Genomic DNA, 9,776 nt, shown 5'->3' with positions numbered 1-9,776 from the left:
TCTGGCACGAGGATTCCTGTGCTGGGTTCTCTGGAGGGCGGACAGAGCCAGGTAAGGCTTGGGCCTGGAGGCCCGCTCTCTTGCAGAATGCAGGTGGGGAGCTGACCTTGACACCTCAGCCGGCTCTCAGCCTGCAAGCAGGTGAGGGGAGGCAGCCTGGCCCGATCTCCTACCTGCCTCTCCCTGCCGACCCCCAACAGGTCTGACCCTGCTGGACGCATCATCGCTCAGCCCAGTATGGATTTCCTGTCTTGGTGGGGGAGGCCACTGGGCAGCCTATGCAGGAGTTGAGCTGATGGCAGCCGAAGAATGTTTTTCTGTTTTGGTGGAGGGAGGGCCAAGTGGGCCTGAGCTGCCCAGAACTGAGGCCCCCTTCCCGCCTGTGGTTTGGGGCTCCTCACCTGGTAGGGGTGCTGGGCTTTGCCCTGTGATGGGAGCAGATCTCCTGCCCAGACAGCTCCCCTGGGCTAGGACTCTCTGCCCCTCCCCCAGGGAGACGCCTCAAGGTCCTTTCTGAAGCTACAGTGACAACACAATTGCTGAGCTCAGTGCACATGTGACCTCATGTAGGGGACAATGTGGTGGCAGTGGATACAGAGAAGGGTCATTGGCCACCTGGCATCAATAGCCAGGCCCCTGAGATGGGGTTCTGAGGCCCCACCCCCACCCACAGGCTCCTTGGAGATGCCTGGGGTTCTCTGCCAGAGCCCTGTGAGGTGTGGTCCCAGAGGATGGGCATGCTCTGTGAGCCCCCATGTCCCCGATCCCCCAACATAACATCAGTGGGTGAAGTGAAGGTGGACAAGGCGGCAGGGGGAGTTGGGAGGTGTAGCCAGGAGCCCTGCTGTTGCTGGAAGACCGGGAGTGAGACGCCCGGCCCAGTTCAGGTCCCACGAGGGGCTCAGGGACCCGCCCGGGCTGGACAGGGTCCACCACTCCCCGGACAGGCTGACTCATGTTCGGGGGCCGACTGGGCTGCCTTGCTGTCGGGTCTGGATGAGGGCCAGGCAGGGGCATGGGACATCCAGGAGCTGAGCCCCCAGCAGCACGGAGAAGAATAAGTGTTCTGCTATTGAAACACGGAGAAGAATAAGTGTTCTTCTATTGAAACAATTTCTTTTGCTCTCCAAGAAACTAACACCCTCCCTGGGTGGCAGTTCTGCTGTATCGGCCTCCTCTCAGCTTCCGAGTGAGGAAGGGCCCTGCCGGGCCTGGGGTCAGGATGAGCAGAGGGCGCCACCGGGTGCTGGGCCACATCCTTCTGGCCAATTCCAGGACCCCAAGGTCCATCTCTGACCTGCCAGTTCCATGTCCCCTTTGCTACCATCACAGTGGTTACCAAGGCCTCCATTCTGGGAGAGTGCGACGGTAACGGGGACCAAAAGCACACTGGAGGCCCCTACGGAGCACCCACGGCAAACTCGAGGGGCCAGGAGGACTGCTGGGGGGTGTGGAGCGTAGTCAGGGAGTGGGGGTGCGCTGCGAGCAGGGGTCCAGGAAGCGGCTGCGCCTGGAGAGAGTGCGCGGGGAGGGGCGGGGGCGGGCGACTCCGGGGCTGGGTCTGCAGATCTGCAGGCCTGAGAGCACGCATGGCTGCCCCACAGGGCCTGGAAGGGGTAGGTAGTGTCCTCTGTGACTGTCCCTGCCAGCACCTGGGGGCATTCCCGGTGACTTCAGCTGGGCCTTTGTCTCCCTGGCCACGTCACTGGATGGCCCCACAGGACCCAGGTGCGTCTGCAGATCCATATAATCATAGCAGCCCTGGGTCAGGTACTTTGTCCCCAGTCTCTTCCTCACCTCGCGGTGGAGCTGCCTGCCCCCCCACGCCCACCTCTGGCCTCTTAGGAAGCCCCAGGCCAGGACTTGGCCAGGTGTGCATGCTCACCCGCACACCTGCCCCAGTACAGGCCAGCCGCTTCTGTCTTGTCCCACAGCTCACGGAAGAGACTGCCCTTTGGGGCTGAGTGTTCTGGACTTTAAGCAGAGGTTCTAATTTTAACGTCAAGTGAACTGCGAACAACACGCCACACAGCAGTGAACAGTGTGTGAGTGTGCACTGTGGGGGTAGGGCTTCGGGGCCTCAGCTTCTGGAGTCTTCTGGCAACAGGACCCTCCTGCCCTGAACTGGGCGCAGAGACCCCATCCCTAGGGCATCAGACAGCGCCAGGGAGGGTCAGTGCTGTTGATCCCCTTCCCGCCAAACTGAGGGCCACCTTCTTGGATCAGCCTAGATGGGGATGCAAGGTAGGGCCCCCCCCAACCCACCTGTGTGTCCCTATGCTAAGGGCCAGTGACGGCCTGGTGGGGGCCTGAACAGTGTTCCCCGAGGCGGCTGCTCAGGAGAAATTCATTTGGGCAGCTTGGTACCCGTGTCAGGAGCCTGGGTCCCAGGAGCTGGAGTTCACCCATGCATCTGCTGCTGGCTCTTTGTTGGGGGCTTCATGGTGACAGGAGGGGGTCTTAGGTGGGGGGACACAGTGTGGGGGCAGACAGCTACAGACACATGAACCCCGGAAGCGAACAAATTGCCCAAATCACAGCCATGAGAGCTAATGTGCTTGCTTGGTGCTGTGTGGGCCCTGGATTTGGGTCTTCCTCTGTGCACACGTGGGCATGTGTGAGAGTCCCCGTGTGCATGAGGTTCCGGAATGTGTACTTGGTCCCTGCTCAGTGCAGCCCGTGGTGAGCTTTTCTCGGAAAGCGCACAGGGCTGGGCTGAGGAGGGCGGGCCGCGGCCTTCTCTGTGGATATTGCTACGAGTCTCACCGTTACCCCATTTCACAGAAGAAGAAACTGAGGCCTGGGGAAGTGAGGTGACCCCAGGGGTCCCTGGTTACAAAAGGTCCCCTCGAGGTCAGTCTCGCTGGCCCTCCACACTCCCTCTAGAAGCTTCATCTGCAGGTTGCCTGTTACAAAATCATGATGTTTGTTCCTCGCTGTGCTTGTGCAAGTCTTTCCATTTGGGGAGCAGCATTTTGGGGTCCATGTCTCAAATATGCCCCACTGTAGAAGTCACCCAGGACACTTGCTCAGCCCTAGAGGCCTTAGACTGGCTGACCTACTCTCCAGAGAAGAACCTGGCCCCTGTCTTTCCAACAGGAACTAGGGGACTCTGGGGTCAGGCTGGTGACAGAAAGAGGCTTGTGGAGGGAGAAGGGTTCTGGAGTCCCACTAAGGCGTCATCCCAGCTCCCGCAGAGGAGGTGAGATCACAGTTAATCCCTCATGTCCTGCTGCCCAGGCTGGGTCTTGTGCCACATACTAATGGTGCCCTTGGCTTGGCCCAGTGCCTATCTGCCCTGAGCTGGGCTTGGGGCTCCCTGAGTCTCAGTGGAATCTGGCCTTGGACCAAGCTCTGACCCGAGCAGGGCAGGTCCAGGCAGCCTCAGCAGCCCCAGGCTGTCCCCATCACACCCAGGGTCTCCACCTCTCCCCGCAATTCTGCTGCACAGTTCCCTGGGGACCTAGAGCTATTTTGGCTCCACCAGCCTTTCCATTCTGCCAGTCTCCAGCAAGCAAAGATGGTGCCAATGTTAACGGAACTGGCGTGGAGGCCCATGTGGCACTCTGTCAGGGAGAAGGCCTGATTAGGAGGGAAGTGGAGGTGGCGCAGGCCAGTGGAGTGCTCCCCACGCCAGGTGGTGGAGTACAGGGGAGCCCTCAGGCCCAGCCCACTCAGGCAGCCACACCAACCTCAGGCCACCAGCGCCAGCGGGTGCAGTGCCAAGGCTGGGTGCCGAAGGAGAGAGCCTTGCTCTCCAGGTGCCCACTTGGTGCTCCACCTGCCAGAGGCCAAAACTGGTGTGTCTGGTTGCAGTCTGGGAGCAGAACTTGGGTGCAGAGATTCCCACCAGGTATGGAGGGGAGGCAGAGGGTGGGCACAGCACACTCAGGCAGGGTACAGGAGTGAGCACAAGGATCTGCTGTGGGCACTGGGGTCCCCTCCCACCCACTCAGCCAGGCTAGCAGATCTCTGGGGAGGTGCCTCATGGGCACAAACCTCTCTTAGGTGCTAAGCGCTTTCTCATTTTGCTCCCTGCTGCTCTGGACCAGCTCCCCTTCCAGGAGGCAGGCAGCCAGCACATCAGCCAGCCTCAGCGACACAGCAGTAATCTGGGGATTTCCTGGCTCATTGAGCAGCTGACCACAGCCTCCAGCCGGGAGTGTGCCAGGTCCAGGCCTTAGGGCTCCCTCCAAGGCACCAAGGGCAGGCGCGCAGCGTGAAATGGTCGGCACTGGTAGCAGGACGTGTTGGGAATAGGGAGAAGGGGAGGTTGCCAAGACCCCAGACCTGAGCAGCTCAGAGGGGTCCCCAGCCAACCTCTCTTCCTCCATTCCCCTTCCACAGGTCCAGGCCCCCTTTAGCATAGATGCTAGAGGGGTCTAGCAAGAAGCTCCCCAGGGTCTGTGGACTCTTAAAGTGGCGACACCTACTTCACCTTGCAGAGGGCCTGGGGAGGGGTCCTCACCCCTGACCACAGCCACGTGGCCATGGTCTGACCCACAGAGACACCCACTCCTGATGCAGCACCTTCCCCACTTGTCACCCATGGGCAACCCCATTTGTGTGCCCAGCTTGGTTCCTGCTGAGGGTGCTCAGCTCCCTGTTCCCTGCTGGGCCCATTCTGCCAGCCCCCAAGTTCTGAGGGGGGACCCAGGAGGAGGGGATGGGCTGCTATCATCAGGCCTGAGGACCACTCAGCCTCAGAGCCACAGCAGGGTGGTGGTGGTGGGGGCTCCTGACTGGGGCAGGAAAGGTGTGTAGGCCCCTAGAGCCATGATCCTGTTGGGGAGGGGCTAGTCAGGTCCCCCTCTCCTGCCACCCTCCAGGGTTTAGGGAAGGGTGGGGGTGTCACAGGTCTTGGGCTTTGCCCTTTAAAGGCTCTGGGACAAGTCGGTGGGAAGCACTGTCTCTCAATTTGGGCTGCCTGCCTGTTCACAACACTATCTTCGGGCCCCTGAGTGGGACAGGGACTAGGGTAAGAGGCCTAGGTTCCCCTGAGCCCCTTTTTCCAGACACACCCCTACCTAGGCCAGACCCTGATGTCCTCCTGCCCCGAGGCTTGGGTTTCAGGTCCCCTAGTCCACCTCCATGTGAGCATGTCCGATGTTAGCCCTGCTTTGCACCGACTCTGCAAACCCAGTCCTGCATCATTAAGTGTCTGTCTGCTTCATGTGTAGCCAGCGGAGCTGGAGGACAGCTGGGAGTGAAGGAGGCTCTGGGTGCTGTGGTGGCGGCCACCCAGGAGGAGGGCTTGGGGGGCAGGTGGGGCCAGCCCTCCAGCCTGGTCCTTCCATAGGTATCCAGTCCTCTCCCCCCTGCCCTCAGCCCTGCCCTGCTCCTCCCTGACACCCCTCACTGGGTTCTCTATGGAGACATGCCACCACCCTGCATGGGCAGCAGGTAAGGTTGACAGGTGAGTCCACAGAAACCCGGGTCAGGTCCCCACCCTGCTCCTCGCTCCCCCAAGGCTCCCCAAGCTCAGGATAAGTCGTCGGCCTCTTGCTCTCCCATCTCAGGAGCCTGCACGGACAGTTTCTTCCACTGGGATGGCCTTGCTGATACTGCTGAGCCAGGTGGAGTGAGAGGGGAGAGTCCCTCTTCCACAGGGCCCTCCGGGACAGAGCAGCTGGGACGTCCACAGTGGACAGCTGCCGCAGGCTGGCTGTTCATGGGGCTGGGCATGTTTATAGACCCTTAGCTGGAGGGCCTACTGCTCCTTGGCTCCCCCAGCTTTCAGGAGTGTTTCAGGAGAAGACGGGGGGCTGCTTTTCTGTCCCTGCAAACCCCCGACCTCTCCTTGTGCCTACAGGGATGCTGAGGCCCAGCCCCAGGGGCGGCAGGAGACAGACCCACCGACTAAGATGGTGGAGAGTGTGTCCTGTGGTCTCAATGTGGGGAGAAGCAGAAGCAGTAGCAGTAGCAGAAGCAGTAGCCTTGGGGATGGCAGAGGCCAAGGGACTCCCTCAACTAAACCATCTGTCCTGGCTGTCGGCGCTGGCCTGGGCTGGTTTTAAGACCCCAGAACAGTGAACACTTTTCTAGGTGTCATGGTCTTCCCTGCAACCCCTCTCCAGACCATGGAAGCCTTTCTAGAAGCGTCCAGCAGATGACTCTCCCTGTCACCCTGGACCACATTTGGGGAGGTTGAGGGCTCTGCCAGCCAGGCCGGAGGAACTGGCTCAGACCCAGGGCTTGAATGGGTGCAGGCAGGGCCAGCTTCCAGGAGGTGGTGGCCCCAGACCCAGGTCTTAAGACCTCTGTAGGATGTGTCAAAGTGGAGAATGCTGGTGCCAGGCACTGCTTGCTGCCTGGAGCACTCATGGCAGCTGGCAGGACCCCGAGGCTCCTGCAGGACACTGCTGTGCGGACGGTGGACCCAGGCGCCCCCTCCCTCCACCGCATGTGGCTCACATCTTTTCTCCGGAGTGCAGCGCTGAATGCTTCTGTTTCATTGTGTTAATTGGGGTTGATTTTTACAGTACGAGCCTAATGGGGTGGGAAAATTGCCAGTCTTCGTGCACCAGTTAACCTGCATGCAGGGAGCAGGTTTGTGGAGGGGAGTGTCCTCACTATTTGGGCCTGTCTGTTCCTGGCAGACCAGGGTTCGCACAGGGGGCAAGGCTGGAGCTGTCTACATCTCCCACCTGGTCCCCTGAACAGACCAGACCTAGTAGCTGGGTGGGAGCCACAGGCTTTCCTGGGCATGGGAGGAATTCTGGCAACAGCGCCACTGTCTTCAATTCACACCAAGTCAGGCTTGGCTCAGCCCTTGTGGCCAGTTCCTTACCCTGCAGGCCCCCTGCAGGGGGCCAGCCTGGTCCCACTACATGCTGCATGGCCTTGGGGTTCCCTCTACCTGCTGGGCCTGGAATTCCAGGTGTGCGCTTGGTGCCTATGTCCAAGGGCCATTCAGACTCGAGTGCTGGGTGCGGGTTGACTGGAGGGAGAGAGGGCCTTGAGACCGTGTAGCAGGAGGTCCTGCCCAGCCCCTCCCCCCTCCCTGGGGTGCTTGGCCATGTGGGTGTCTCTGAACCCCTCCTGCTCTGACCCTCCAGCTGGGCCCCCTCACAGAGGCTTTGGGAGCTGCAGGGACCCCTTCTATGAACGTTCACTCATTCTTCTGGACAGGCAGGAAAACCAAGGGCCACCGAGATGTGGTGACGTGCCCCAGCCACAGCCTGACTCCAGACTCCCCAAGCCCTGAGTGCTGTGGATCCATTCTGTGACTGCTCAGCTGGGTGGGGACCAGCCTGAGGGGAGGTCAGGTTCAGGAAGGGTTTTCTAAACAAGGGGGTCATGTCAGAGCTGGATGTGGAAGTGGAGAGTCCTGAGAACACGGAGGCCTTCTAGGTCTGGGAGCTTGGTAGGCAGTATCAGGAGGGAGGGAGTGGGGCCCCTGGATCTCCCCAGGATCCCACAGGGAGGCCCAAAGCCAGGATGCTGGTGGGCAGTGGCCCCTACACTCTTCCCTGGGGCTGCCCAGGCTTCAAGTGGAGACCCTGCCGCGCCCCTGGGCTGTGATGGGCATGGGGCCAGGCCTGTCATCCAGGGCTCCAGGGAAGACTCAGCTCAGCACAGGGAGGGAAAGGAGTGGGAATGGGCAAGGCAGGACTCAGAGCAAGGCCTCCAGAGGTGCCAGGGCATAGTGAGAGAAGTTGTGCCAGTGTGGCCACGTGTCGGCACAGCTCTGAGCACATCCACATGCTGACTGAGTGGCATCCCCGGGCCTGGGGCACTCCCGGGCTGACTGGCACCCGGAGAGAGATGGATGTCCAGGGTCACGAGGTATTCTGGAGTTGGGACGAGGACACTGGGGCAGGGTGAGGGAGCCACGGGCTGGTGTGTCTGAACAAGTGTGGCCTCAGGCAGGTCCAGTCTTGCCCAGATATGTCCCTTCACACCTTGGGGCCTCAGGGTCCTTGCCTGCACACTGTCAGTAGCTTCTTCCTGCAAGGACATGAACGAGAGGAGGTGAATGAGGCACTCACCCCATGCCAGGGTGGCTCAGAGCGGGCACAGGGCTGGTGGCCAGGGCAGGTGCCCTGGCTGTGACAGAGGCCTCAGCCTGGCTGCTGGGGTCCTAGCTCATCCAACAAATACACACTTGTTTCCCTCAATGTGTTTCCTGCTTGTTCTCAGTCTCACCGGACATCAGTGTACCATCGGCTGCTGAGCATTTTACCGCTAGTATTTTAAACTGGTATAAAGAGTAAAGACTAATTATTTCAATTACTGTGCAAAGCCCCGGCAGCCAGGTAAATGGGGTAGGTGCGCCCATAGGAGGGCCTAGGCCAAGCCTGCCGTCCCTAGGCAGATGGCGGGCAGCACAGGGTGGCCCTGGGACCCCTCAAACCTCAGAGGGCTTGCAGAGAAGTGGCCCCTGGGAGCAGCCCAGCCCCAGGGTCCAGGGCCCTGACAGGGCCACTCACTTACCCCATTCACCCAAGTCTGGGCCCCGGCTCAAGATGTCCCCCTCCACTGGCTGTGTTCAGCAGCCTTCACGGGGCCAGGGTCCGGGACACAAGGACGGGCCTGTGAGCTGTGAAGGGTTCTGTCCACAAGCTGTCCTGTGGCTGGCCTGGCATCCTTGGCCAGGGACCAGAAGCATTCGCGGTAAACCAGTAGCTGGTGTCAGGGGAGGTTGACGTGCTCAACACTGATCCTCCTGGCTTTAATTAGCTTCCTGTGCAGGTCTCAGGGCCTGGGAGACACAGGCTGAACGTCAGCCACAAGCCCATTTGCCAGCCCAGCCGCCAGCCCAGGTCCATAGGCAGGATCTCAAGGAACCAGCTGGGCCAGTGAGGGGTCGGGGTTTGGGGGGGAGCAGGTAGGAGCTGAGCCCGCTCCCTCAGGCCCAGCACTCCCACCCCTCCCGGCCGCTCGCCAGCACGAGCTGGCGGGTGATCTCATCTCTTCCTAGGCTGTAAATATCACCCAAATGCTCATGACTCCCAAATTGTCCTCCAGCCCGAGCCCCCTCTCCTGAGCTCAGCCCGAAGAGCCCACGCAACACCCCCGCCCAGATGTCTCCTGGGCCTCGACAACATGGGAGGCTGCTCCTCCCCGCGTCCCCACCCCAGGGATGGGGGCGCCCCATGCCGGATGCAGACACTGGGAAGCCTGCCGGCCGCTGGGTCTAACTCAAAGGGGCACCATATCTCCTGGCCATATCCCTCCTGACTCCCAACCCCATTCTGGCCAGATTGTGCACCCCTGCCCCTGCTGCAGGCAAAGCAGCCAGAGGGAACGTCTCAGGAAATCAGATCCCACCCTTGCCTGCTTGGGACGTAGTCCCCAAAGCCTTAGGGACCCTGCGCACATGCCCCAGGTCCACCTGGGCTCACCCACCCACCCGCTTCACATTCGGCATAACTGGTTGGTTCCCATTCTCCACCATGGCCTCAGTCTCTCCCTCCTGGGGGAGGGGAGGATGCACCCAAGGACCAGGTTGTAGCTTAGCCCGGGCCCTGCAGCCTCCAGTGATTCTAGCTGCTGGTGACATACACTATTGGCTTGAAAATTGTCCTGAGGGCACACAGGTGTCTCTCAGTGAGAATCGGGCTCAACGGAGGTCATGAACTTCCACCCTGGGAAGCACATAAGCCGAGGAGCTCAGGTGGGCCTCAGAGCTTTTTGCAAATGGGCGTTTCCTGGAAATCCAGGAAGACAGTGGGAGACTAAGGGCTGCCATGCCATTCCAGAGCCCTGCAGCTTCAGCCTGGGGCCCTGGGCCTCCTAGCACCCAGTAGTGTGGCTGCGTCTTCTTGGGCAAA

This window comes from Sturnira hondurensis, unplaced genomic scaffold (genome assembly GCF_014824575.4).
Source record: "Sturnira hondurensis isolate 20B ecotype Veracruz unplaced genomic scaffold, ASM1482457v3 Scaffold0017254, whole genome shotgun sequence".
Taxonomy (NCBI): domain Eukaryota; kingdom Metazoa; phylum Chordata; class Mammalia; order Chiroptera; family Phyllostomidae; genus Sturnira; species Sturnira hondurensis.
This window is presented reverse-complemented; position numbering follows the sequence as displayed.